Source organism: Oncorhynchus kisutch, linkage group LG9 (assembly GCF_002021735.2).
Source record: "Oncorhynchus kisutch isolate 150728-3 linkage group LG9, Okis_V2, whole genome shotgun sequence".
NCBI classification, from domain to species: Eukaryota; Metazoa; Chordata; class Actinopteri; order Salmoniformes; family Salmonidae; genus Oncorhynchus; species Oncorhynchus kisutch.
Window position 1 is genome coordinate 34,257,427 of NC_034182.2, and position 26,947 is coordinate 34,284,373.

A 26,947-nucleotide genomic window follows, 5' to 3' on the forward strand; every position below is an offset into this window, starting at 1 on the left:
CACCTTGACTTTTACGACAACTTTATTTCTAAAATTGATTAAATTGTTTAGATTTTTCCCCCTAATCAATCTACACACAATACCCCATAATGACATCACAATACCCCATGATGACAAAGCAAACACGAGATTTTATACATTTTTGCAAATTTATGAATAAACCCCCCACCCCGGAAATTTCACATTTACATAAGTATTCAGATCCTTTACTCAGTACTTTGTTGAAGCACCTTTGGCAGCGATTACAGCCTCGAGTCTTCTTGGGTATGACGCTACAAGCTTGGCACACCTGTATTTGCGGAGTTTCTCCTATTCTTCTCTGCAGATCCTCTCAAGCTCTGTCAGGTTGGATGGGGAGCATCGCTGCACAGGTCTCTCCAGATATGTTTGGGTGGGCCACTCAAGGACATTCAGAAACTTGTCCCGAAGCCACTCCTGCGTTGAATTGGCTGTGAGCTTAGGGTCATTGTCCAGTTGAAAAGTGTGCATTCGCCCCAGTCTGAGTTCCTGAGTGCTCTGTAGCAGGTTTTCATCAAGGATCTCTCTGTACTTTGCTCCGTTCATCTTTCCCTTGATCCTGACTAGTCTCCCAGTCCCAGCCGCTGAAAAACATCCCAACAGCATTATACTGCCACGACGTTGCTTCACCATAGGGATGGTGCCAGGTTTCCTCCGGATGTGACGCTATGCATTCAGGCCAAATGGTTCAATCTTGGTTTCATCAGACCAGGGAATAGTGTTTCTCAACGTCTAAGAGTCTTTAGGTGCCTTAAGGCAAACTCCAAGCTGGCTGTCATGTGCCTTTTACTAAGGAGTGGCTTCCGTCTGGCCACTCTACCATAAAGGCCTGATTGGTGGAGTGCTGCAGAGATAGTTGTCCCTCTGGAAGATTCTCTCATCTCCACAGAGGACCTCTGGAGCTCTGTCAGAGTGACCATTGGGTTCTTGGTCACCTCCCTGACCAAGGCCCTTCTCCCCCGATTTTTCAGTTTGGCCGGGAAGCCAGCTCTAGGGAGAGTCTTGGTGGTTCCAAACTACTTCCATTTAAGAACAATGGAGGCCACTTTGTTCTAGGTAGCCTAGTGGTTAGAGCGTTGGACTTGTAACCGGAAGGTTGCAAGATTGAAACCACGAGCTGACAAGGTAAAAATCTGTTGTTCTGCTCCTGAACAAGGCAGTTAACCCACTGTTCCTAGGGCGTCATCAAAAATGAGAATTTGTTCTTAACTGACTTGCCTAGTTAAACAAAGGTTAAAAAAAGAAGAAAATGCTACAGAAATGGTGTACCCTTCTCCAGATCTGTGCCTCGACACAATCCTCTCGGAGCTCTACGGACAATTCCTTCAAACTCATGGCTTGGTTTTTGCTCTGACATGCACTTTCAACTGTGGGACCTTAGACAGGTGTGTACCTTAACAAATCATGTCCAATCAATTGAATTTACCAGTCTAATCAAGTTTTAGAAACATCTTTAGGATGGTCAATGGAAACAGGATGCACCTGAGCTCAAGTTCGAATCGCATAGCAAAAGGGCTGAATACTTATGTAAATAAGGTATTTCTGTTTTTTATTTCTCATAAATTTTAAACATTTCAAAAAACCTGTTTTTGTTTTGTCATTATATGGTATATGTGTGAAGATTGATGAGAAAATGTTTGAATTTAATCCATTTTAGAATAAGGCTGTAACGTAACAAAATGTGGGAAAAGTCAAGGGTTCTGAATACTTTCCGAATGCACTGTAGAGTGTACATATACAGTACCAGTCAAAGGTTTCGACACACCTACTCATTCAAGGGTTTTTCTTCATTTTGACTATTTTCTACAATGTAGAATAATAATGAAGACATCAAAACTATGAAATAACATATGGAATCATGTATCCTATTCGGTGTCCTGTGTGAATCTAAGTGTGCGTTCTCTAATTCTCTCCTTCTCTCTTTCTTTCTCTCTCTCGGAGGACCTGAGCCCTAGGACCATGCCCCAGGATTACCTGACATGATGACTCCTTGCTGTCCCAAGTCCACCTGGCCGTGCTGCTGCTCCAGTTTCAACTGTTCTGCCTTCTTATTATTCGAACATGCTGGTCATTTATGAACATTTGAACATCTTGGCCATGTTCTGTTATAATCTCCACCCGGCACAGCCAGAAGAGGACTGGCCACCCCACATAGCCTAGTTTTTCCTAGCCACCGTGCTTCTACACCTGCATTGCTTGCTGTTTGGGATTTTAGGCTGGGTTTCTGTACAGCACTTTGAGATATCAGCTGATGTAAGAAGGGCTATATAAATACATTGGATTTGATTTTGATTTATGTAGTAACCAAAATGGTTAAATATATCAAAATCTATTTTAGATTCTCAAAGTAGCCACCCTTTGCCCTGATAACAGCTTTGCACACTCTTGGTGTTATCTCAACCAGCTTCATGAGGTAATCACCTGGAATGTATTTCAATTAACAGGTGTGCCTTTTCAAAGTTAATTTGTGGAATTTCTTAATGCGTTTGAGCAAATCAGTTGATTTGTGACAAGGTAGGGTTGGTATACAGAAGATAGCCCTATTTGGTAAAAGACCAAGTCCATGTTATGGCAAGATCAGCTCAAATAAGCAAAGAGAAACGACAGTCCATCACTACTTTAAGACATAAAGGTCAGTCAATCTGGAAAATTTCAAGAACTTTGAAAGTGTCTTCAAGTGCAGTCGCAAAAACCATCAAGCGCTAAGATGAAACTGGCTCAAACTGGCTCACTATTATTCTGTTCAACATCCCAGTCTATAATATACCGGGGAAAACAAACACACTCACAGTGCCATCCCCTGTTCAACATCCCAGTCTATAATATACAGGGAATAACAAACACACTCACAGTGCCATCCCCTGTTCAACATCCCAGTCTATAATATACAGGGAATAACAAACACACTCACAGTGCCATCCCCTGTTCAACATCCCAGTCTATACTATACCGGGGAAAACAAACACATAAAGTCAAACACACACAGCCAGGCGCCCACGCATCGTCTACACTAGCTACACTACATGACCAAAGGTATGTGGACACCTGCTCGAACATCTCATGACAAAATCATTGGCATTAATATGACGGTGGCACATTGAAGGTCACTGAGCTCTTCAGAACAGGCCATTTTACTGCCAGTAATGGGTGTAGCTAAAATAGCCAAATCCACTCATTTGAAGGGGTGTCCACATACTTTAGTATATATATAGTGTATTTAAAACATATGTTTTGTAGGTATTGGCTGGTTTTGGCTAATTTCTCACAGGTTACACACATTAAGTTAGCCTAGCCTACTGACCTGCAGCATCTGTACTGCAGCTGCTAGTGCTAGTATTGGCTAAGCCCCACCACAATCCCCCCATCACACACAAAGTGAGTGGAGTTGAACTATCACCCCTTACGTCAACCACTCCATTCACACACTCCCTTTCTCCACTGAGGAGCGCTGACCCAGTATCCTGTCAATTTACTTTTCATCTCTCCAGCTCTTTCTCAACACTGCTTAGCTGTCAACCTCTCTCACCCTGGAAAATATGTGGAGAGGAGAAGAAAAGAGGAGAGGAGAGGACATGTGCACTTATTTATGCAGAGGTAACAAACATACTGTACACACACACACACACACACACACACACAGTCTGTAAACAGCTAACCTTGTGGGGAAACACAATTCAGTCCCATTCAAAATCCTATTTGCCCTAACCCTAACCTGTACTCTTACCCGAACCCAAAAACCTAACCTTAACCCTAGCTCCTAAAACGAAACTTGTTTCCTAATTCGAACCCTAACGTGCACGCACGCACACACACGCAGGCACACACACACCTCAACAACACCACACACCTCAACAACACCACACACCTCAACAACACCACACACCTCAACAACACCACACACCTCAACAACACCACACACCTCAACAACACCACACACCTCAACAACACCACACACTGCCACAAGGGAAGGGCAGACGACCTTCCAACACCGAAGGATATCGCAAATCAAATCAAATCAAAGTTTATTGGTTGCGTACACAGATTTGCAGATGTTATCGCGGGTGCTGCGAAATGCTTGTGTTTCTAGCTCCAACATTGCAGGGATGTATAGACAGCATGGACAGTATATGAATAGAACAGGTGTGTACAGCAGTAGTTATATAAATTGAGCCATGACTAGAATACAGTATACACATATGAAGTGGGTAAAATAGTAAACATTATTAAAGTGACTAGTGGTCAATGTCTGTGTACATAGGCCAGCAGTCTCTATGGTACAGGGTAGAGCACCAGGTGACTAGAACAGTGACTAAGGCTAGTGGTGACTGTTTAACAGTCTGATGGCCTAGAGATAGAAGCTATTTCTCAGTCTCTCGGTCCCAGCTTTGATGCAGTTGCACTGTCTCTGCCTTCTAGATGGTAGCGGGGTGAACAGGCTGTGGCTCGGGCTGCTGAGGTCCTTGATGATCTTCTTTGCCGTCCTGTGACATAGGGTGCTGTAGATGTCCTGGAGGGCAGGTAGTGTGCCCCCGGTGATGTGTTGGGCAGACCGCAACCCCCTCTGGAGAGCCCTGTGGTTGCGGACAGTGCAGTTACCGAACAGGCTGAAAGGATGCTCTCAATGGTGCATCTGCAGAAGTTTGTGAGGGTCTTAGGAGCATAGCTGAATTTCTTCAGTCTCCTGAGGTTGAAGTGCTGTTTCACATTTTTCACCACACTGTCTGTGTGAAGGGACCATTTCAGGTTGTCAGTAATGTACATGCCGATGAACTTGAAGCTTTTGACCCTCTCCACTGTGGCCCTGTTTATGTGGATGGGGGCGTATTCTCTCTGCTGTCTTCTGTAGTCCACAAATAGCTCCTTCGTTTTGTCCATTCCGCCAGGTTTTTCACCTTCTCGCTACATGTTGTCTCATCGTTGTTGGTAATCAGGCATAACACTGTTGTGTCGTCAGCAAACTTGACGATTAAGTTGGAGACGTGAGTGTCCACGCACTCCTGGGTGAACAGCGAGTACAGGAGGGGTCTGAGCAAGCACCCTTGTGGGGCCCCTGTGTTGAGGATCAGCGTGGCAGAGTTGTTGCCAACCTTCCCCACTTGGGGGCTTTAGATACCTTAATGACAATCAATGTGCCTCTTCAACTCCATGAGAGAGAAACTTGATTTGTGTGTGTGTGCATAAAACGCCCCCATTTGATTCTACAATGAACTCTCATTTCAAATGAGAATGGGGAGGAGGTTTAGACATAGAATGGATGGGAAAAGAGTTTCATTGTGAAACTTTCCAATGTCCATGGCTTTATTCACAGTATAATTATTATCCAGTGTTGTGACAGGATTGCTTTTCAGAAGAAGATAAATAGTCAATCCAGTCATGAAACAGCATTGGCCCTTTTCACACGTTGGTGCCTACAGTACATAACTGCCTGTGTGAATTAGATCTTATTTCTACCACAAAGGGAAGACATTGACACTCTCTCTCTCTCTCTCTCTCTCTCTCTCTCTCTCTCTCTCTCTCTCTCTCTCTATCTCTCTCTCTCTCCCCCTCTCCCTCCCTCCCTCTCTCTCTCCCCCTCTCTCTCTCTCTCTCTCTCTCTCTCTCTCTCTCTCTCTCCCCCTCTCCCTCTCTCTCTCTCTCTCTCTCTCTCTCTCTCTCTCTCTCTCTCTCTCTCCCTCTCTCTCTCTCTCTCTCTCTCCCTCTCCCTCTCTCTCTCTCTCTCTCTCTCTCTCTCTCTCTAATAAACTATAATAAATTACAGGACATTCAATTAATTCCGTAGTGAAACGCTTTACCCATTTAATTTTTACTTAATTCATTTGAACATCATTCAGAGTCCCCTGGACGGCTGAATTGAATTGATTGTTACTGAAGCTGTATTTCAAAGTCCAGGCTACATTTGTTGACTAATTCATTTCTGGACTATTTTATTATTACATGGTCTCTACAGTAGCTTTAGGGCACTAGTGTATTTATTGTGTAGGCATACTGTATAATCATAACAATACAGCAGTTTTTCCTATGGTGAGTGAAATTCAGTCCACATTTTCATGACATACTTTAGCTTCATGTCATAGAAATACATGTCTTTGACGTTTGATGCATTGTTGGATATCGTGTGATTGTCATGTCATCAGCGTCCTCATTGTAAAGGATGAAAACCAATCACAGCAAAGTATAGTCTTTAGAGGATAGTAATAAACATCCACTCAGAGAAGCTGTCAATCAGGCTTTAGAGCAGGGATGGGCAACTTTAATAGGGGTCCACAAAAAAAATCTGAACTCATCATCAGGGGCCGCAGTGGCTCGCGGGTCAGAGCCGGTCCTAGACTTTTGGGGGCCCCAAATGCAAATGTATAACACATTTCATGCAATTCTACTCATTTTGCAATGGGGTGGAGAGAAAAAGGGGCAGTTTTACAGCTAATTTCCTGCAATCCTACACATCTTGCCATAAGGTGGAGGGAAATGTTCCCAGTTTTTAATATGATATCTGAGTGAGAGTGACTAATAAAATCAATGGGGCCCCCAGGTCGGTGATTTAACCAGGAGACTAATTTACCTAAAACATTTTAGCTGACATGGCCTGATGACTCCTTGCTGTCCCCAGTCCACCTGGTCGCGCTACTGCTCCAATGTTTTTGTACTTCCGGCGCCGACAGAGATGGTCGCCTCGCATTCTTAGGAAACTGTGCAGTATTTAGTTTTTGTATGTATTATTTCTTACACTGTTACCCCAGGGAGTCTGAATTCTTATTAGGAACTATTGGATATAAGAGCAACGTCAACTTAACAACATTAAGACCAGGAATACGACTTTCCCGAAGCGGATCCTTTGTTTGGACCACCACCCAGGACAATGGATCGGATCCCAGCAGGCGACCCAAAACAACGGCGCCGCAGAAGGGGCAGACGAGCGGTCTTCTGGTCAGGCTCCGTAGACGGAGCATCATCATCATCAGAGATTGTAACATTCCCTGTATCATGGAAACACACCTTATCAGAGTCGGTACAGCCACCTGGTTTCTTCAAGCATCGCGACGACAGAAACAAACATCTCTCTGGTAAGACGAAGGGCGGGGGTGTATGCCTTTATGATTAACGAGTCGTGGTGTGATCATAACAACATACAGGAACTCAAGACTTTTTGTTCACCTGACCTATAATTCCTTACAATCAAATGCCGACCGCAATATCTACCAAGAGAATTCTCTTCGATTATAATCACAGTCGTGTATATCCCCCCCCAAGCAGACACCTCGACGGCCCTGAAAGAACTTCATTGGACACTGGAAAACACATATCCTGAGGCTGCATTATTGTAGCTGGGGATTTTAACAAGGCTATTTTGAAATCCATGACTCCATTTTGTTGCTCCAAGCCTATAGATATAAACTAAAACAGGAAACGCCCGTGCTCAGGTCTGTTCATTGCTGGTCCAATCTGATTCCACGCTTCAAGATTGCTTCGATCACGTGGACTGGGATATGTTCTGGATAGCGTCGAACAACAACATTGATGTAAACGCTGATTCGGTGAGCGAGTTTATTAGCAAGTGCATCGGTGATGTTGTTCCCACGGCGAATATTAACACCTTCCCCAACCTGAAACCGTGGATTGATGGCAGCATTCAGGCAAAACTGAAAGCGCGAACCACTGCTTTTAATCAGAGCAAGGCGACCTGAAACATGACCGAATACAAACAGTGTAGCTATGCCCTCCGCAAGGCAATCAAACAAGCGTCCGTATAGAGAGAGTCCGTATAGAGACAAAGTAGAGTTGCAATTCAACAGCTAAGACACGAGAGGTATGTGGCAGGGTCTACAGTCAATCACGGATTACAAAAAGAAAACCAGCCCCGTCGCGGACCCAGATGTCTTGCTCCCAGAAAAACTAAACAACTTCTTTGCTCGCTTTGAGGACAATACAGTGCCACTGACACGGCCCGCTACCAAAACCTGCGGGTTTTACTTCACCGCAGCCAACGTGAAAAAAACATTTAAACGTGTTAACCCTCGCAAGGCTGCAGGCCCAGACGGTATCCCTAGCCGTGTCCTCAGAGCATGTGCAGACCAGCTGGCTGGTGTGTTTACGGACATATTCAATCAATCCCTATCCCAGTCTGCTGTTCCCACATGCTTCAAGAGGGCCACCATTGTTCCTGTTCCCAAGAAAACTAAGGTTACTGAGCTAAACGACTTTCACACCATAGCACTCACTTCCGTCATCATGAAGTGCTTTCAGAGACTAGTCAAGGATCATATCACCTCCATCCTACCTGACACCCTAGACCCACTCCAATTTTCTTACCGCCCCAATAGGTACAAAGACGACGCAATCGCAATCACACTGCCCTATCCCATCTGGACAAGAGGAATACCTATGTAAGCTTGCTGTTCATCGACGACAGCTCAGCATTTAACACCACAGTACCCTCCAAACTCGTCATTAAGCTCGAGACCCTGGATCTCAACCCCGCCCTCTGCAACTGGGTCCTTGACTTAAGGTAGGAAACAACATCTCCACCCCGCTGATTCTCAACACTGGGGCCTCACAAGGGTGCGTTCTCAGCCCTCTCCTGTACTCCCTGTTCACCCACGACTGCGTGGCCATGCACACCTCTAACTCAATCATCAAGTTTGCAGACGACACTACAGTGGTAGGCTTGATTACCAACAACGACGAGATGGCCTACAGGGAGGAGGTGAGAGCCCTCAGATTGTGGTGTCAGGAAAATAACCTCACACTCAACAACAACAAAACAAAGGAGATGATCGTGGACTTCCGGAAACAGCAGATCCACATCGATGGGATAGTAGTGGAGAAGGTGGAAAGTTTTATGTTGCTCAGCGTACACATCACAGACAAACTGAAATGGTCCACCCACAGTGACAGTGTGGTGAAGAAGGATGCTGAAGAAATTTGGCTTGTCACCAAAAACCCTCAACAACTTTTACAGATGCACAATTTAGAACTTCCTGTCGGGCTATATCACCGCCTGGTACGGCAACTGCTCCGCCCACAACTCTCCAGGGTAGGTTTGAGGGTAGTGAGGTCTGCACAACGCATCACCGGGGCACACTACCTGCCCTCCAGGACACCTACACCACCCGATGTCACAGGAAGGCCAAAAAGATCATCAAGGACAACAACCACTCGAGCCACTGCCTGTTCACCCCGCTATCATCCAGAAGGCGAGGTCAGTACAGGTGCATCAAAGCTGGGACCGAGAGACTGAAAAACAGCTTCTATCTCAAAGCCATCAGACTGTTAAACAGCCATCACTAACATTGAGTGGCTGCAGCCAACATACTGACTCAAATCTCTAGCCACTTCAATAATTAAAAATTGGATGTAATAAATTTGTTACTAGTCACTTTAAACAATGCCATTTTATATAATGTTTACATACCCTACACTACTCATCTCATATGTATATACTCTAGACCATCTACTGCATCTTGCCTATGCCGTTCGGCCATCACTCATCCATATATATATATGTATATATTCTTATTCATACCTTTGTTGTTGAGAGATTGTTAGATTACTTGTTAGATATAACTGCATGGTCTGAACTAGAAGCACAAGCATTTCACTACAGTCGCATTAACATCTGCTAACCATGTGTATATGACCAATAAATTAGATTTGATTTGAACTGTTCTGCCTGCAGCTATGGAACCTTGGCCTGTTCACTGGACGTGCTACCTGTCCCAGACCTGCTGTTTTCAACTCTCTAGAGACAGCAGGAGCGATAGAGATACTCTGAATGATCAGCTATGAAAAGTCAACTGACATTTACTCCTGAGGCGCTGACCTGTTGCACCCTCGACAACTACTGTGATTATTATTATTTGACCCTGCTGGTCATCTATGAACATTTGAACATCTTGGCCATGTTCTGTTATAATCTCCACCCGGCACAGCCAGAAGAGGACTGGCCACCCCACATAGCCTGGTTCCTCTCTTGGTTTCTTACTAGGTTCCGGCCTTTCTAGGGATTTTTTCCTAGCAACTGTGCTTCTACACCTGCATTGCTTGCTGTTTGGGGTCTTAGGCTGGGTTTCTGTACAGCACTTTGTGACATCTGCTGATGTAAGAAGGGCTTGATAAATAAATGTGATTAATTCTCTCTTTGAGGCAGTCCCCTCCCTCTGTTCCTCAGCAACTCTGTTTGTTAATAGTCCCTTTGAAGGCTAGGGAAGTGATGACCACAGGCCCTGCAGGCAGTCAGGCCTTCAGACAGGGCTCAGACCCAGTCTCAGGCAGAGGAACATAGGACATACAGTACAATACAGTGCTCTGCTAATTGCTAACCAGGAATGACTACCGCTCTATACTCTATTAAATGGGATTCAGGAATGGAGGAAAAGGAGGGAGAGAAGGAGAGGGAGGGAGAGAAGAGGAGCAGGGAGAGAGAGAAGGAGAGGGAGGGAGAGAGAAGAGGAGTGGGACAGAGAGAAGGAGAGGGAGTGAAAGAAGGAGGGAGGGAGAGAAGTAGGGAGAAGCAGACCAGATCCAACTAGCAGCTTATCTAGCAAACCCTTGAACTGTGTGGTCTGGTGTGCTGGTGTCGGGGTGGATCGGTATGTGGAGTGGCCTGGGGGAGCGGAGGTCAGGCTGGTGTGCTGGTGTCGGGGTGGATCGGTATGTGGAGTGGCCTGGGGGAGCGGAGGTCAGGCTGGTGTGCTGGTGTCGGGGTGGATCGGTATGTGGAGTGGCCTGGGGGAGCGGAGGTCAGTCTGGTGTGCTGGTGTCGGGGTGGATCGGTATGTGGAGTGGCCTGGGGGAGCGGAGCTCAGTCTGGTGTGCTGGTGTCGGGGTGGATCGGTATGTGGAGTGGCCTGGGGGAGCGGAGGTCAGTCTGGTGTGCTGGTGTCGGGGTGGATCGGTATGTGGAGTGGCCTGGGGGAGCGGAGGTCAGTCTGGTGTGCTGGTGTCGGGGTGGATCGGTATGTGGAGTGGCCTGGGGGAGCGGAGGTCAGTCTGGTGTGCTGGTGTCGGGGTGGATCGGTATGTGGAGTGGCCTGGGGGAGCGGAGGTCAGGCTGGTGTGCTGGTGTCGGGGTGGATCGGTATGTGGAGTGGCCTGGGGGAGCGGAGGTCAGTCTGGTGTGCTGGTGTCGGGGTGGATCGCTATGTGGAGTGGCCTGGGGGAGAGGTGGCCAGTCTGAGAGGCACTGACGCAGACAATGAAATAACTGCATGTGAAAAGAAACATTCCTGTAGTGTGAATTATTGTTCAACTGTATATTATCTTACTGTGCAGGATGAATTGTGAAGATGATAGCCAATTATGCTCCAAAACTACTATACATAATGCATCCCTTCCCTCTCCCCTCATGGGGAGATTTTGAGAAAGGAGCAGATCAACAACTGGTGTGTCTCATTGAAACACCACTTGCCTGTAGGGGGGGGGGGCAGGGGGAGTCAGTCAATATCCGAGCATAAAGACTACTAACGGAAGGACAACAACTTGTCTGTCAATTTGATGTTGCCTTTTCTCTCCAGGCGGACCAGTTCTCTCTCTCCCTTTCTCTCTCTGTGGGGTTTTGCCTCAATTTGTGTGGCACTAATGATGCTTGATAAACACAGGGAGACAGGACAGGCCTGTCCTGCTAATTCTAACGCTGTGCTAGCTGTAGCTTGCTGGGGAGCGGACTACTCTGGAATACTGGTGGGATCTAGACTCCTGTTAAGGTTCGTAATTGACAAGCTGTGTACAATAATGATCTGACTTAATCAGATTGTTTTTTTTAAATGTGTAAGAATTGTAATGTTTGATAGTACATAAGTCTAAAGAGCCTGAGAGAAAGTCATTGATTGGAACTGTCAATAAGAGCACACAAGTCAGTGATTATGGAGCTCCTGGATTTGTTAAAACCTCAACATGGGCTGTTTAGAATATATTGAAATAGTGACGTTTAACCATTGTAGATATGTGTCACCTAAAGAGATAATGTAACCATTGTAGATATGTGTCACCTAAAGAGATAATGTAACCATTGTAGATATGTGTCACCTAAAGAGATAATGTAACCATTGTAGATATGTGTCACCTAAAGAGATAATGTAACCATTGTAGATATGTGTCACCTAAAGAGATAATGTAACCATTGTAGATATGTGTCACCTAAAGAGATAATGTAACCATTGCTTACCCTTTGTTCCACTATTTTAGCTCCAGGCCAGAAGAATGTCTGTTTACCCACTAAAACACGATGATCCACTCTGTCATTACAAGATCACATGCTAAGTTAGTGGACTATTCTCAAGTACAAAGGAGCTGTCCAATTAGGTGGTGCTCAAAAACAGTGCTTGAAAGTAAAACACGTCAAAGTCATGCCACTATCAATATTTGTTTTTGGCAATGAGAGAAAACCTCAACAGTATGTCAAAAGTTAAAGTGACCCCCCACCAGCCATATAGTGGCTATGTAATAGTGTAAGTCGTGTATTTGATGGACTCTAACCCACTGTACTTTATAATGAGAAGACAATCATACAGTATGGTTTCAGTTATGTAACCATGTTGATGCCACACCCTTGATTTTCAACAGTCAGTATGGATGTGAGGGACTTCTGCAGTGTTGTATCTAGGAGAGGAGAGGAGAGAAGGAGAGAGAGAGAGAGAGAGAGAGAGAGAGAGGGAGAGAGAGAGGGGGGGGGCTTGTTGCCTGGTAACAGTGACAGACAGTTGGGCACCCGGGTACCAGAACCTGAACCTATTTTGAGGTGTGGTTTGGCACCAGAAACTACATACCTGCAATAAGAGCCAGAACGCTGATCTCAAATCAACTTCCCCTCCCCAAAGCCTAGTAGGGAAAATGAAAAACTATCCCAAGATCAGCGTCTAGGGGTAAATTCACCCTACACCAAGCCAGAACAGAAGATCCCTAAATAACTAACTGGTTTAATAAACAGCTGAGAATAATAGTATTTTCACATAGCTTTCAAGTCTCTGTCAAAGGGCTTTCTGTGACAAAAATGTGATTGTTTTTTGTGTAACAACTTCAAGTGCTCCTGAGAGAAAGTATATAGAATCTATTTGCAGGAGCAGAGAGACAAACATGTCTGTTTGTCTACCTGCATATGAGTGGAGATAGGAGCTGTGTGAGAGTGTGTATGTGTGAGTGCGTGCTCGCATGTGTGTCCTTACAGTGGGAATTTATCTGTGTATGTGGTGTAATTACATCAGACTGACTTTTATAACTATGACAAAGTATGCGATTGATCACTCTCAATGCTCGTTGACTATATCCTGGGGACAAGGGAGCTCCAGTCAGGTTATCCCATGACAGCCATGGATCAATACCCTCCAAAACAATCCAGCCAGAGACACTTAAGATTTTTTTATCAGCCAGATTCAATTTAAAGAGGCAAACTTCTGCTGAATGATGCAGAGGCTGGAGGCAAACACGTCTATACCATCCCTGGCATTGTTTGGAAGGATATATATCGTTCCCTGATCAAACCTATAATGTGTTACTGCTAATAGGGACACAGGTTGGTGTCTAACAACAACTGCAGGTTATTGGCATTCCAAGGCAAATATGTCACGTCGCAGTGTGACATCACCTTGATAAGGTAGGCAGTGTGGGTCTATGTGTATCTGTGTGTCTGATGAGTGCGTGTGTTGCTAGTAATGACCTCTGTTTGCATGCCTGTGATCGGACGATATTGTCACTCCTATTTGCCATATCTTCAATTTCAGCTTACTAGAAAGTGTGTGCTCTCAGGCCTGGAGGGAAGCAAAAGTCATTCCGCTACGTAAGAATAGTAAAGCAAGTTTTGTTAGACTTCACTGCGGCTTTTGACATTATCGATCATAGTCTGATGCTGGAAAAATGTATGTGTTATGGCTTTACACCCCCTGCTATATTGTAGATAAAGAGCTACAGAACACAGAGGGTGTTCGTTAATAGAAGCCTCTCCAACATAAACCAGGTAGAATCAGGAATTCCCCAGGGCAGCTGTCTAGGCCCGTAACTCTTTTTCAATCTTCACTAACGACATGAGTAAAGCCAGTGTGTCTATGTATGCGGATGACTCAACACTATACACGTCAGCTACTACAGCGACTAAAATGCCTGCAACACTTAACAAAGAGCTGCAGTTAGTTTCAGAATGGGTGGCGAGGAATAAGTTAGTGATAAATATGTCTGAAACTAAAAGCATTGTATTTGGGACAAATCATTTACTAAACCCTAAACCTCAACCACATCTAAATAATGTGTAAATTGAGCAAGTTGAGGTGACTAAACTACTTAGAGTAACCCTGGATTGTAAACTGTCATGGTCAAAACATATTGATAGAACAATAGCTAAGAAGGGGAGAAGTCTGTTCATAGTAAAGAGCGGCTCTACTTTTTAACAGCACTATCAACAAGGCAGGTCCTACAGGCCCTAGCTTTGTCACACCTGGACAACTGTTCATTCAGTTGTCCAGGTGTGTGCCACAAAGAGAGGCTTAGAAAAACTGCAATTGGCTCAGAACAGGGCAGCACGGCTGGCACTTGGATGTACACAGAGAGCGAACATTAATAATATGCATGTCAATCTCTCCTGGCTCAAAGTGGAGGAGAGACTAACTTCATCACTACTTATTTATTAGAGGTATTGACATGTTGAAAGCACCAAGCTGTCAGTTTAAACTACTAGCACACAGCTCAGACACGCATGCATACCCCACAAGACATGTCACCAGAGGTCTCTTCACAGTCCCCAAGTCCAGAACAGACTATGGGAGGTGCACAGCACTACATAGAGCCATGACGACATAGAACTCCATCCACATCAAGTAACTGATGCAAACAGTAAAATTTGATTTTAAAAAAACAAACAGATAAAAATACACCTTATGGAACAACGGGGACTGTGAAGCAACACAAACAGACACAGACACATGCACATGTAACCGATGTGAAATGGCTAGCTACTTTGAGACCTTGAAGTAGTGGTTCCCCTTGCTCTGCAAGGGCCGTGGCTTTTGTGGAGGGATGGGTAACGATGCTTTGTGAGTGACTGTGGTTGATGTGTGCAGAGGGTCCCTGGTTCGAGCCCAGGTTGGGGCGAGGAGAGGGACGGAAGCTATACAGTTACACATACACACGATAACATATGCACTATACACACACTTACACATGGATATTGTGTTGTATATGTGGCAGTGGAGTAGGGGCCTGAGGGCACACTCTTAGTGTGTTGTGAATGTATTGTAAAGTTTTTAAAATTGTACAATTTCCTTGATATTGTTGGACCCCAGGAAGAGTAGCCGCAGCCTTGGCAGTAACTAATGGGGATCCATAATAAATACAATACAATTGTGACGTCACTTCTCCTGATCGTGTGCTGCCTCCGCTCCCTGCGTTTGACCAGCGCTGCCTCCTACCCTATCTCCATCCCTCCCTGCTTCCTACACTACCTCCCTCTGCCTGCCTGCCTCCTACCCTATCTCCATCCCTCCCTGCTTCCTACACTACCTCCCTCTGCCTGCCTGCCTCCTACCCTATCTCCATCCCTCCCTGCTTCGTACACTACATCCCTCTGCCTGCCTGCCTCCTACCCTATCTCCATCCCTCCCTGCTTCGTACACTACATCCCTCTGCCTGCCTGCCTCCTACCCTATCTCCATCCCTCCCTGCTTCCTACACTACCTCCCTCTGCCTGCCTGCCTGCCTCCTACCCTATCTCCATCCCTCCCTGCTTCCTACACTACCTCCCTCTGCCTGCCTGCCTCCTACCCTATCTCCATCCCTCCCTGCTTCCTACACTACCTCCCTCTGCCTGCCTGCCTCCTACCCTATCTCCATCCCTCCCTGCTTCCTACACTACCTCCCTCTGCCTGCCTGCCTCCTACCCTATCTCCATCCCTCCCTGCTTCCTACACTACCTCCCTCTGCCTGCCTGCCTCCTACCCTATCTCCATCCCTCCCTGCTTCCTACACTACCTCCCTCTGCCTGCCTGCCTCCTACCCTATCTCCATCCCTCCCAGCTTCCTACACTACCTCCCTCTGCCTGCCTGCCTGCCTCCTACCCTATCTCCATCCCTCCCAGCTTCCTACACTACCTCCCTCTGCCTGCCTGCCTCCTACCCTATCTCCATCCCTCCCAGCTTCCTACACTACCTCCCTCTGCCTGCCTCCTACCATGCCTCCCTGGCCCCAGCCTTCCTCTGTAATCCCCACAGCTCAATGCTGAGACTGCAGCCTCTTAATTCACCAAATCCCCCACTGCACCCGTCAGCCCATACCTCTCCGGTGTCAACCGTTTCACACACACACACACACACACACACACACACACACACACACACACACACACACACACACACACACACACACACACACACACACACACACACACACACACACACACACACACACACACACACACACACACACACACACACACACACCACTAAAAGTTATTAGCGCTTCCATTACATGGAAAAACAACGACGGCCACTCAGAAGTCTAGAAGCTGATGATGTGCCAGACTTGTTTAAGTCTGATTACAGCCTCTCTTCTCCAATAATGAGACACGCTTTTAGTCAGCAGATCTGAGATCTGTCACTGACAAAGAGACATGTTTTTATTGTTGATTTTTCATTAAACGTTTTGTTTTGTTGCAAAATGCAAAAACACTCATCAATTTTGCGATCAAAAAGTGTCCCTAAGAACGATGTGTAATTTTAGCCTGCCACAGCAGAATTGTCGTGCCGAGTCTGTCAACTGCTAAATGTGGCTTCAAACAACCCGACATCATTTGTTTTCCCTGATGAAATGTTACAACTTGCAGATAATATATAATTAAATAATCAAATTGACAAATCAATAGGAGCTGAACGTCTAGTTCACACTATTTAATTATAATATTGACGTGGCGTCGAGTCCGTGTATGTCTGATGATAGTTTACGCCTCTCGTCATGGATGCAGGTCGGCTAATAGTATTTTAACGGAGCAAATGCGTTCAGAATAAAATAATGCATTAGTTAAATATCATATATACCTTTGGTCTGCACAGTTTGTTTACGTAGACTTCAGAGAACATTTAATCTAATTGAACCATTTGAATCCCTCCAGTTTACAGATACATCATTCCCTGCAGACCGGATACAATGCAACACCAATAATCAAACCACATTTATGATTCATCCCTTACATCATATTCCCTTTTGACAATTATATACATTTTCGGCTATTCAATATTTCATGATACGATGCAGAATAATCGACTTGCCCCCAAACACATGGATACTGTCTGTTTTCTGATTTGACTTTGCAGATGGTTTATCCAACTGGTTAACCAACGGTTTCAAACTACAGATTTGATCATTTGCTCCGTCGGATGTAACTCCCCATTCTTGTTCTTTTTCTTCTCTTTTTAATTGTTATTTCAGGCGATCAGAGCTTTGTAACGGATGCTGAGAGATGCCTGGAGAGCCTTGTTATTCATGTCTGGTTGGTTAACTATCACAGCCTGCTAAGAGAGGGAGTGTGTGCCACGGAAACGAGAGAAATAGGCAGCCCGATTAAAGATTTGATCTGACTGGTCAAAAGACCCATTATTGGAAAAAGATCCGAATTGGGCCTGCCTGTGTAAACGCAGCCATAGAGAAGACGGGAGGGGAAGAAAAGAGGGGGAAAAAGTGTAGAGAAATGGATGAGAAAATAGAGAAGAGGGAGAGAGAAAACAGAGAGAAAATAGATAAAAGGGAGAGAGAAAACAGAGAGAAAATAGAGAAGAGGGAGAGAGAAAACAGAGAGAAAATAGATAAAAGGGAGCGAGAAAACAGAGAGAAAATAGAGAAGAGGGAGAGAGAAAACAGAGAAAAAATTGATAAAAGGGAGCGAGAAAACAGAGAGAAAATAGATAAAAGGGAGAGAGAAAACAGAGAGAAAATAGATAAAAGGGAGAGAGAAAACAGAGAGAAAATAGATAAAAGGGAGAGAGAAAACAGAGAGAAAATAGAAAGTGGAGAGAAAACAGAGAGAAAATAGATAAAAGGGAGAGAGAAAACAGAGAAAATAGAAAGTGGAGAGAAAACAGAGAGAAAATAGATAAAAGGGAGCGAGAAAACAGAGAGAAAATAGATAAAAGGGAGAGAGAAAACAGAGAGAAAATAGATAGAAGGGAGAGAGAAAACAGAGAGAAAATAGAGAAGAGGGAGAGAGAAAACAGAGAGAAAATAGATAAAAGGGAGAGAGAAAACAGAGAGAAAATAGAAAGTGGAGAGAAAACAGAGAGAAAATAGATAAAAGGGAGAGAGAAAACAGAGAAAATAGAAAGTGGAGAGAAAACAGAGAGAAAATAGATAAAAGGGAGCGAGAAAACAGAGAGAAAATAGATAAAAGGGAGAGAGAAAACAGAGAGAAAATAGATAGAAGGGAGAGAGAAAACAGAGAGAAAATAGAGAAGAGGGAGAGAGAAAACAGAGAGAAAATAGATAAAAGGGAGCGAGAAAACAGAGAGAAAATAGATAAAAGGGAGAGAGAAAACAGAGAGAAAATAGATAAAAGGGAGAGAGAAAACAGAGAGAAAATAGAGAAGAGGGAGAGAGAAAACAGAGAGAAAATAGATAAAAGGGAGAGAGAAAACAGAGAGAAAATAGATAAAAGGGAGAGAGAAAACAGAGAGAAAATAGATAAAAGGGAGCGAGAAAACAGAGAGAAAATAGATAAAAGGGAGCGAGAAAACAGAGAGAAAATAGATAAAAGGGAGAGAGAAAACAGAGAGAAAATAGATAAAAGGGAGAGAGAAAACAGAGAGAAAATAGATAAAAGGGAGAGAGAAAACAGAGAGAAAATAGATAAAAGGGAGAGAGAAAACAGAGAGAAAATAGATAAAGGGAGCGAGAAAACAGAGAGAAAATAGATAAAAGGGAGAGAGAAAACAGAGAGAAAATAGATAAAAGGGAGAGAGAAAACAGAGAGAAAATAGAAAGTGGAGAGAAAATGATAATACTACTTATTCTCTATACTCTGGGGGGAAGGTAACAAATGAAGGGCACTTTAACGGTCCCTCTGGTGGTGCAATAACGCACTGCATTTTGAGTGGGCTTTTTACATTTGTATTTAACCTTTGTTTAACTAGGCAAGCCAGTTAAGAACAAATTCATATTTACAATGACGGCCTAGGAACAGTGCCTTGTTCAGGGGCAGAACGACAGATGTTTGTCTTGTCAGCTCGGGGATTCGATCTTACAACCTTTCACTCTAACCACTAGGCTACCTGCCGTCCCCTTTGCTTCTGTGTGATGGGTTGTAGGGGTTAAAAAAAGGGAACTTAGTGCTCGAGTGGGCCCCATCAAGGACCTAACATATGCTCTTTGTGATTAGAAGGCGTGTCTTCCAATCTGGATTGGCCCTTAATCCTGTTCTGGCCCTGGGCTAATGGGCTGTGGTCACTGTTCTGTTGTGAGGCCTAGCGCCTGTTGATTGAATTATTCAGCTGATCGCTTAATATCTTGCATTAGTTGATTAATCTACCAACTAATAGGGGTGAGTTAAATTGGGATGCTGTGATTCTCAGTGTTGTAATACAGTGAAAGCAATGCAAGACTGCTCTGATGTGATAAAGCTGCTTCCTCAACTACCCTCTGAGGAGAGAGAGAGAGAGAGAGAGAGAGAGAGAGAGAGAGTGTGAGAGAGAGAGAGAGAGAGAGAGAGAGAGAGAGAGAGAGAGAGATAGAGCTGACTTTTATTATTGTAGTGATCGGAAAGTCGAGAGTGTGTGTGTACGTATGCTTGCATGCCTGTGTACGTCTGGGAACAGAGAGAATGTATGATTAACAAGAGGACGCAGGAATTACAGGATTATTTGAGTAGGGGAGGCGCGTTTAGAGTTTTGGTTGCATATAACCCCAAGCTTGTTTATCAAGTGATATCTCTCCACCTTCGAGACAGCATAAATATCTCTCCCTTACACTGGCAAGTTATTTTAAAACGAAAATGTTATTGACAAATTGTATTCGCTTATGTGTATTGAAATGGGGCAAAAACGTCAATCAGGGCAGATGGGCCCCACCTGTTCTGAGACCCACCTGTTTAGCTAAAACATATACAGTACCAGTCAAAAGTTTGGACACACCGACTTATTCAAAGGTTTTTATTTCTTTAGACTTTTTTCTACATTGTAGAATAATAGTGAAGACATCAAAACTATGAAACAACACATGGATTCATGCAGTAACCAAAAAAGTGTTGCATATTTTATATTCTTTAACCTAACAAAAAGAAGGTATCTTTCCGAAGGCATCTCAACCCAATTGAAGGAATAAAAGTGAGGGAAAAGCAGCCAAAGGTGGGAACTCCTTCAAGACTGTTGGAAAAGCATTCCAGGTGAAGCTGGTTGAGAGAATGCCAAGAGTGTGCAAAGCTGTCATCAAGGCAAAGGGTGGCTACTTTGAAGAATCTGAAATATAAATATATTTTGATTTGTTTAACACTTTTTTGTCATGCCCTGATCTGTTTCACCAGTCTTTGTCCCCGCCTCCACCCCCTCCAGGTGTCGCCCATCTTCCCCGTTATCCCATGTGTATTTATACCTGTGTTCTCTGTTTGTCTGTTGCCAGTTTGTTATGTTCGTTCATACCTGCCCACGTTTTTCCCTTGCTCCTGTCTGTGCTTTAGTGTCTGTTTTCTAGTTTCCCGGTTTTGACCATTCCTGCCTGCCCTGACCATGAGCCTGCCTGCCTTCCTGTACCTTTGCCTCTACTCTGGATTACTGACCTCTGCCTGACCTGACCCTGAGTTCACCTGCTGTTCCGGTGCCTTACACCCTCTCTGGATTATTGACCCCTGCCTTGACCTGTCGATTGCCTGCCTTGACCTGTCGTTTGCCTGGCTTGACCTTTCTTTTCTCTGGCTCTTTTTAAACTTTTGATTCTTCAACAACGTCTGCACCTGGGTCATACCTTAAAATGTGTTATTTTTGGTTACTACATGATTCTATATGTGTTATTTCATAGTGTTGATGTCTTCCCTATTATTCTACAATGTAGAAAATAGTAAAAATAAAGATATCCCTTTGAATGAGTAGGTGTGTCCAAACGTTTAACTGGTTCTGTATACATTATTATTATATTTTGGGGGGGACTGTTCTGCATCCATCAGCCACTCCTGGGCTACAATCACCTATCCGGACCCGTTTTACTGCCAATGCGGAGCCCCACCGGGCCTTCACGACTGGACTACCGACGTTATCTTCCCGAGGGAGTTATCCAACTGGCCCCTCCGTCACGACGTTACCTGAACGCCCATCTGCGGCCCGCTAATCGTTAGCTGTCTTATCGGCTGCTATCTGAATAAGTCTATCGGACAATTTTTATTGGGTCATTATAATTATATCTATTTTGCCAATTGGATTGATCTCCTCTACCACACGGAACCCCACTAATCTACCGACGGAAACGCACGAGGTGGCTAAAAACAGACCTCCATCCTATGCTAGCTTGCTCCCGATGGCCCGGCTAGCTGTCTGAATCGCCGTGACCCCAACCAACCTTACTACTCACTGGACCCTTATGATCACTCGACTAAACATGCCTCTCCTTAATGTCAATATGCCTTGTACATTGCTGTTCTGGTTAGTGTTTATTGGCTTATTTCACTGTAGAGTCTCTAGCCCTGCTCACTAAACCTTATCCAACCTTTCAGTTCCACCACCCACACATGTGATGACATCACCTGGTTTCAATGATGTTTCTAGAGACAATATCTCTCTCATCATCACTCAATACCTAGGTTTACCTCCACTGTATTCACATCCTACAAGACCTTTGTCTGTACATTATACCTTGAAGCTATTTTATCGCCCCCAGAAACCTCCTTTTACTCTCTGTTCCAGACGTTCTAGATGACCAATTATCATAGCTTTTAGCCGTACCCTTATCTTACTCCTCCGCTGTTCCTCTGGTGATGTAGAGGTGAATCCAGGCCCTGCAGTGCCTAGCTCCACTCCTATCCCCCAGGCGCTCTCTCTTGATGACTTCTGTAACCATAATAGCCTTGGTTTCATGCATGTTAACATTAGAAGCCTCCTCCCTAAGTTTGTTTTATTCACTGGTTTAGCACACTCTGCCAACCCGGATGTTCTAGCTGTGTCTGAATCCTGGCTTAGGAAGACCTCCCTAACTACAACATTTTCAGACAAGATAGAATGGCCAAAGGGGGCAGTGTTGCAATCTACTGCAAAGATAGCCTGCAGAGTTCTGTCCTACTATCCAGGTCAACACCATTCTGTATACTTCTGTCCCTTCTTTGGACACTGTGTTAACAACCCTCCAGGCGAGCTTCAATGCCATACAACTCTCCTTCCGTGGCCTCCAATTGCTCTTAAATACAAGTAAAACTAAATGCATGCTCTTCAACCGATCGCTGCCTGCACCTGCCCGCCTGTCCAACATCACTACTCTGGACGGCTCTGACTTAGAATATGTGGACAACTACAAATACCTAGGTGTCTGGTTAGACTGTAAACTCTCCTTCCAGACTCACATCAAACGTCTCCAATCCAAAGTTAAATCTAGAATTGGCTTCCTATTTCGCAACAAAGCATCCTTCACTTATACTGCCAAACATACCCTCGTAAAACTGACCATCCTACCAATCCTCGACTTCGGCGATGTCATTTACAAAATAGCCTCCAATACCCTACTCAATAAATTGGATGCAGTCTATCACAGTGCCATCTATTTTGTCACCAAAGCCCCATATAGTACTACCCATCACTGCGACATGTACACTCTCGTTGGCTGGCCCTCGCTTCGTACTCGTCACCAAACCCACTGGCTCCAGGTCATCTACAAGACCCTGCTAGGTAAAGTCCCCCTTATCTTAGCTCGCTGGTCACCATAGCAGCACCCACCTGTAGTACGCACTCCAGTAGGTATATCTCTCTGGTCACCCCCAAAACCAATTCTTCCTTTGGCCGCCTCTCCTTCCAGTTCTCTGCTGCCAATGACTGGAATGAACTACAAAAATATCTGAAACTGGAAACACTTATCTCCCTCACTAGCTTTAAGCACCAGCTGTCAGAGAAGCTCACAGATTACTGCACCTGTACATAGCCCATCTATAATTTAGCCCAAACAACTACCTCTTCCCCTACTGTATTTATTTATTTAGCTCCTTTGCACCCCATTATTTCTATCTCTACTTTGCACATTCTTCCACTGAAAATCAACCATTCCAGTGTTTTACTTTTACTTCGCCACCATGGCCTTTTTTTTGCCTTTACCTCCCTTATCTCACCTCACTTGCTCACTTATTTTTCTACTGTATTATTGACTGTATGTTTGTTCTACTCCATGTGTAACTCTGTGTTGTTGTATGTGTCGAACTGCTTTGCTTTATCTTGGCCAGGTCGCAATTGTAAATGAGAACTTGTTCTCAACTTGCCTACCTGGTTAAATAAAGGGGAAATAAATCAAATAAAAATTTCATTTTTGCATTAATACATGTCACATATCAGTTTGCAAACCATGTAAGAAAAACAAAAAACAATGAGTTAATAAAGCCACATACAAACATGGTCTCCTTTTTGCTTTCTTGAGTAAGGCAGCTCCAAAATGCAGTTGTTTCAGCCTAGCTCAGTGCTTTCTGTGGTGGTGGGGCAGTCAGCCAAAAATACGGAGCGTAGGGGTTGGTAATGTTCTCTTGTTGCGCTGTGATTGGCTCAGTGTTCTGTCACTCATGGGGACACTACGTCACCGCAAAATCTATGGGGAGAGCTCAAAAATTGAAGCCTCTTGGGTGTTGCCATACAATTACATTAGAAGTGCCCATCCAATTATGTAAAATTACATTATGTTTACAGTAGCTTTGATTCGACCGGTCATGTCAACATCATACTTTCAAAATCTTAGCTAGCAGTCATCATCATGAATCAAGTCGACAATCTACTGGCAAATCCTTTTCAATCCTTGTCATATGAAGAGAAAATCTTAGCTAGCAGTCATCATCATGAATCAAGTCGACAATCTACTGTCAAATCCTTTTCAATGCTTGTCATATGAAGAGAAAATCTTAGCTAGCAGTCATCATCATGAATCAAGTCGACAATCTACTGGCAAATCCTTTTCAATCCTTGTCATATGAAGAGAAATGATGAAGAGTAATTATAGATTAAACGTATTGGTATTCATCGGCCATTGGACATAAACATTACACAACAAGTTGGAAATCGCAAATTCAATAATGAGTGGTTTGGAAGGATTCAATCAGTGGCTAACTGCAAGCATTGCAAAGCAATCACTAGAAGGAGTGGACCACAGCACAGCGTGGTACATGTTCATGATATTTATTACAAAAATAACAAAGCGAGAAACTAACAGTTCTGTAAGGTAACTAAAACTATACAGAAAACAACTACCCACAAACCCAGGTGGGAAAAAGGCTACCTAAGTATGATTCTAAATCAGAGACAACGATAGACAGCTGCCTCTGATTGAGAACCACACCCGGCCAAACACAAAGAAATAGAAAACATAGAAATAAAGAAACTAGAACTAGAATACCCAACCTAGTCACACCCTGGCCTAACCAAAATAGAGAATAAAAGCCTCTCTATGGCCAGGGCATGACAAGCCTGCTATTCAGTGGAGTGGATGTGTGTGTTTAAGGGTCTCTTTTCCAATCTTTCAACATTGGCCATGCTGTCAACCGAGCATACTTAGAATCATACTTAGGTAGACTTTTTCTGCCTCTTTCAAAACAATCTCAGACTACATAAATGATGTAATATGCCAGGGAGATATGTATACTGCAGCTAAGAAAGTAATACTAAGTGTATGTTGGGTAGTAAGCTCTTAGTGGCCTGTTAGTAGCCTCACCCTAATAATTTGGTCCCTTTCCCCTCATAATTTAGCCTACTGTTCTGATTTGGTGGTGCACATGTAGCCTATAGCCTGTTTTAGAGAAATGTAATCAACAAATATTGTAAGAAGTTTCATTGTCTGCTTATATGCCCCCTTTATTTATCCTACGGTTCAGACTTGGTGTACAGGGAGAATACCTTAAGAACGGCCCATGTTCTGAATACTGTCACTGTACATTTCAAAAGTGCTGAACAAATAGTTAATTGAAATTATGGATTGCCTCTTATCTGCTCGGCAATACCTTATGCCATAGTTTGTACATCTCAATTGTCAGTAGAAACCACATTTGTTTAAACAAGTCAGCCAAATCAGCAATGTTTTTTTTATAGGCACTAAATGAGGCTGAATGAACTGTTTCACTGCCAGACAAGGCTCTGCTGATAGCCAGGTGTAGCTGTGGTAAGGTGTTGGGACTGCTGTTGGGACAGCTTTATGTAGACCCTAACAGTTTGTGTTTGTCACCGTTATAGTTGTTTAATGGTTTGTTGTGTTGTGCAGTGGCTTTGCTGGCATGCAAGAAAAAAGTAAAATAATAGTTTTCCCCCAGCAAGATTTACGGCACTGTTGATAGGTACAATCATGTGAAAAAGTAAGTACACCCCTAGAAAGTTGTATTTCTTTGTAAATATTTTGACAGATTGAATTGTAATCTTCACTTCAACCCTAATGACAGATAAAGGTAACCTAATTTAACAAATGAAACTGAAAGATCATACTTTGCAACCATGTATTAATCAAAAATCAACAGAAATACAAATCCATACTGCAGAAAAATAAGCACACCCCTACAGAAGCTTCAATAGCTGGTGTTGCCCCTTTGGCTGAAATGGCTTCCTTTAGCCGTTTCTCTTATATCGACTGGGAGGAATTTTTTCTCACTCTTGTTTACGGTACTGCTTCAACTGTGTCATGTTGGAGGGATTTCTTGATGCACGGCCCGCATCAAGTCCCCCCACAGAATTCCGACAGGATTGAGATCTGGGCTTTAACTCAGCCATTCCATAACCCTCCATTTGTTATTTTCGAGCCATTCTGTTGTAGCTTTGCTTGTGTGTTTTGGATCATTGTCCTGTTGCAAGATCCATGTTCGTTTCAGCTTCAGCTTTTTAACAGATGGCCTCACATTGTCCTCAAGAATTCTCTGGCACAATATGGAAGTCATGGTTAACTAAATGATGTCAAGTTGGCCAGGTCCTCAGGTAGCAAAGAAGCCCCAAACCATAATGCCACCACCTCCATGCTTTACGGCTGGTATGACGTTCGTCTGTTCAAAGGCAGTGTTTCGTTTTTGCCAAAGATGACGTCTGAAATTATGGCCAAACAACTCCACCTTTGACTCATCTGTCTGGAGCCAGTAGTGTCCCAGTAGTTTTGGTCTTTACCCAGGTGTTGCCTGGCAAACGTCAGTCTTGTCTTGATATTCTTTTTGAGAGCAGAGGCTTCTTCATTCCTGACCTCCCATGTAGGCCCAGTTTGTGCAGTCTCTATCTATGAGTATCTTTCGGTCCGCTCTTTTACTGAGTTTGGTAAGACGACCTGTCCTAGGTAGATTGCCAGAGGTCTGGCAGTTTCTCCATTTGTAGATGATCCGTCGGACAATGGACTTCGAATTGCTTGGAAATGGATTTGTAACCCCTCCCAGACTCACAGGCATCAATATTCTTTCTTCTGAAGGCCTCAGATACAATATAGGTGTTACCACACAGCCATATGGTTAAGACCAAACCAGACCAAATTTCTAATCTTTATGGAAGGCTGGACCCTCACAAGGTACTGTCTAATGATTTCCTAATCATTTGCACCTGTTTTGGTGCACCTGGTCCTAATTTTAGACATTTTAGGTTGATGGTAAAGGTAGGGGTGTACCATTTTTTTCTGCATAAGGAAATAGCATGTTTGTTTATACATTTTCAAAGTACATTTTTTGTGTGTGATTTGTTCAATTGGGTTACCTTTATCAATGAATATGGTTGGAATTTAGCTAAAATATCCACGTGTCCAAATATGTGTATTTAATTTTTCACATGACTGTATGTCTTTACAGATATT

The 26,947-nt window shown here is 44.0% G+C and overlaps 1 protein-coding gene across 10 annotated transcripts in view; it reads right to left on the reverse strand.

The window, feature by feature from the left end:
- LOC109896506 (neurexin-2) overlaps positions 1-26,947 on the reverse strand; it is a 1,132,408-nt gene that overhangs the window by 741,200 nt on the left and 364,261 nt on the right. The window lies entirely within an intron of this gene.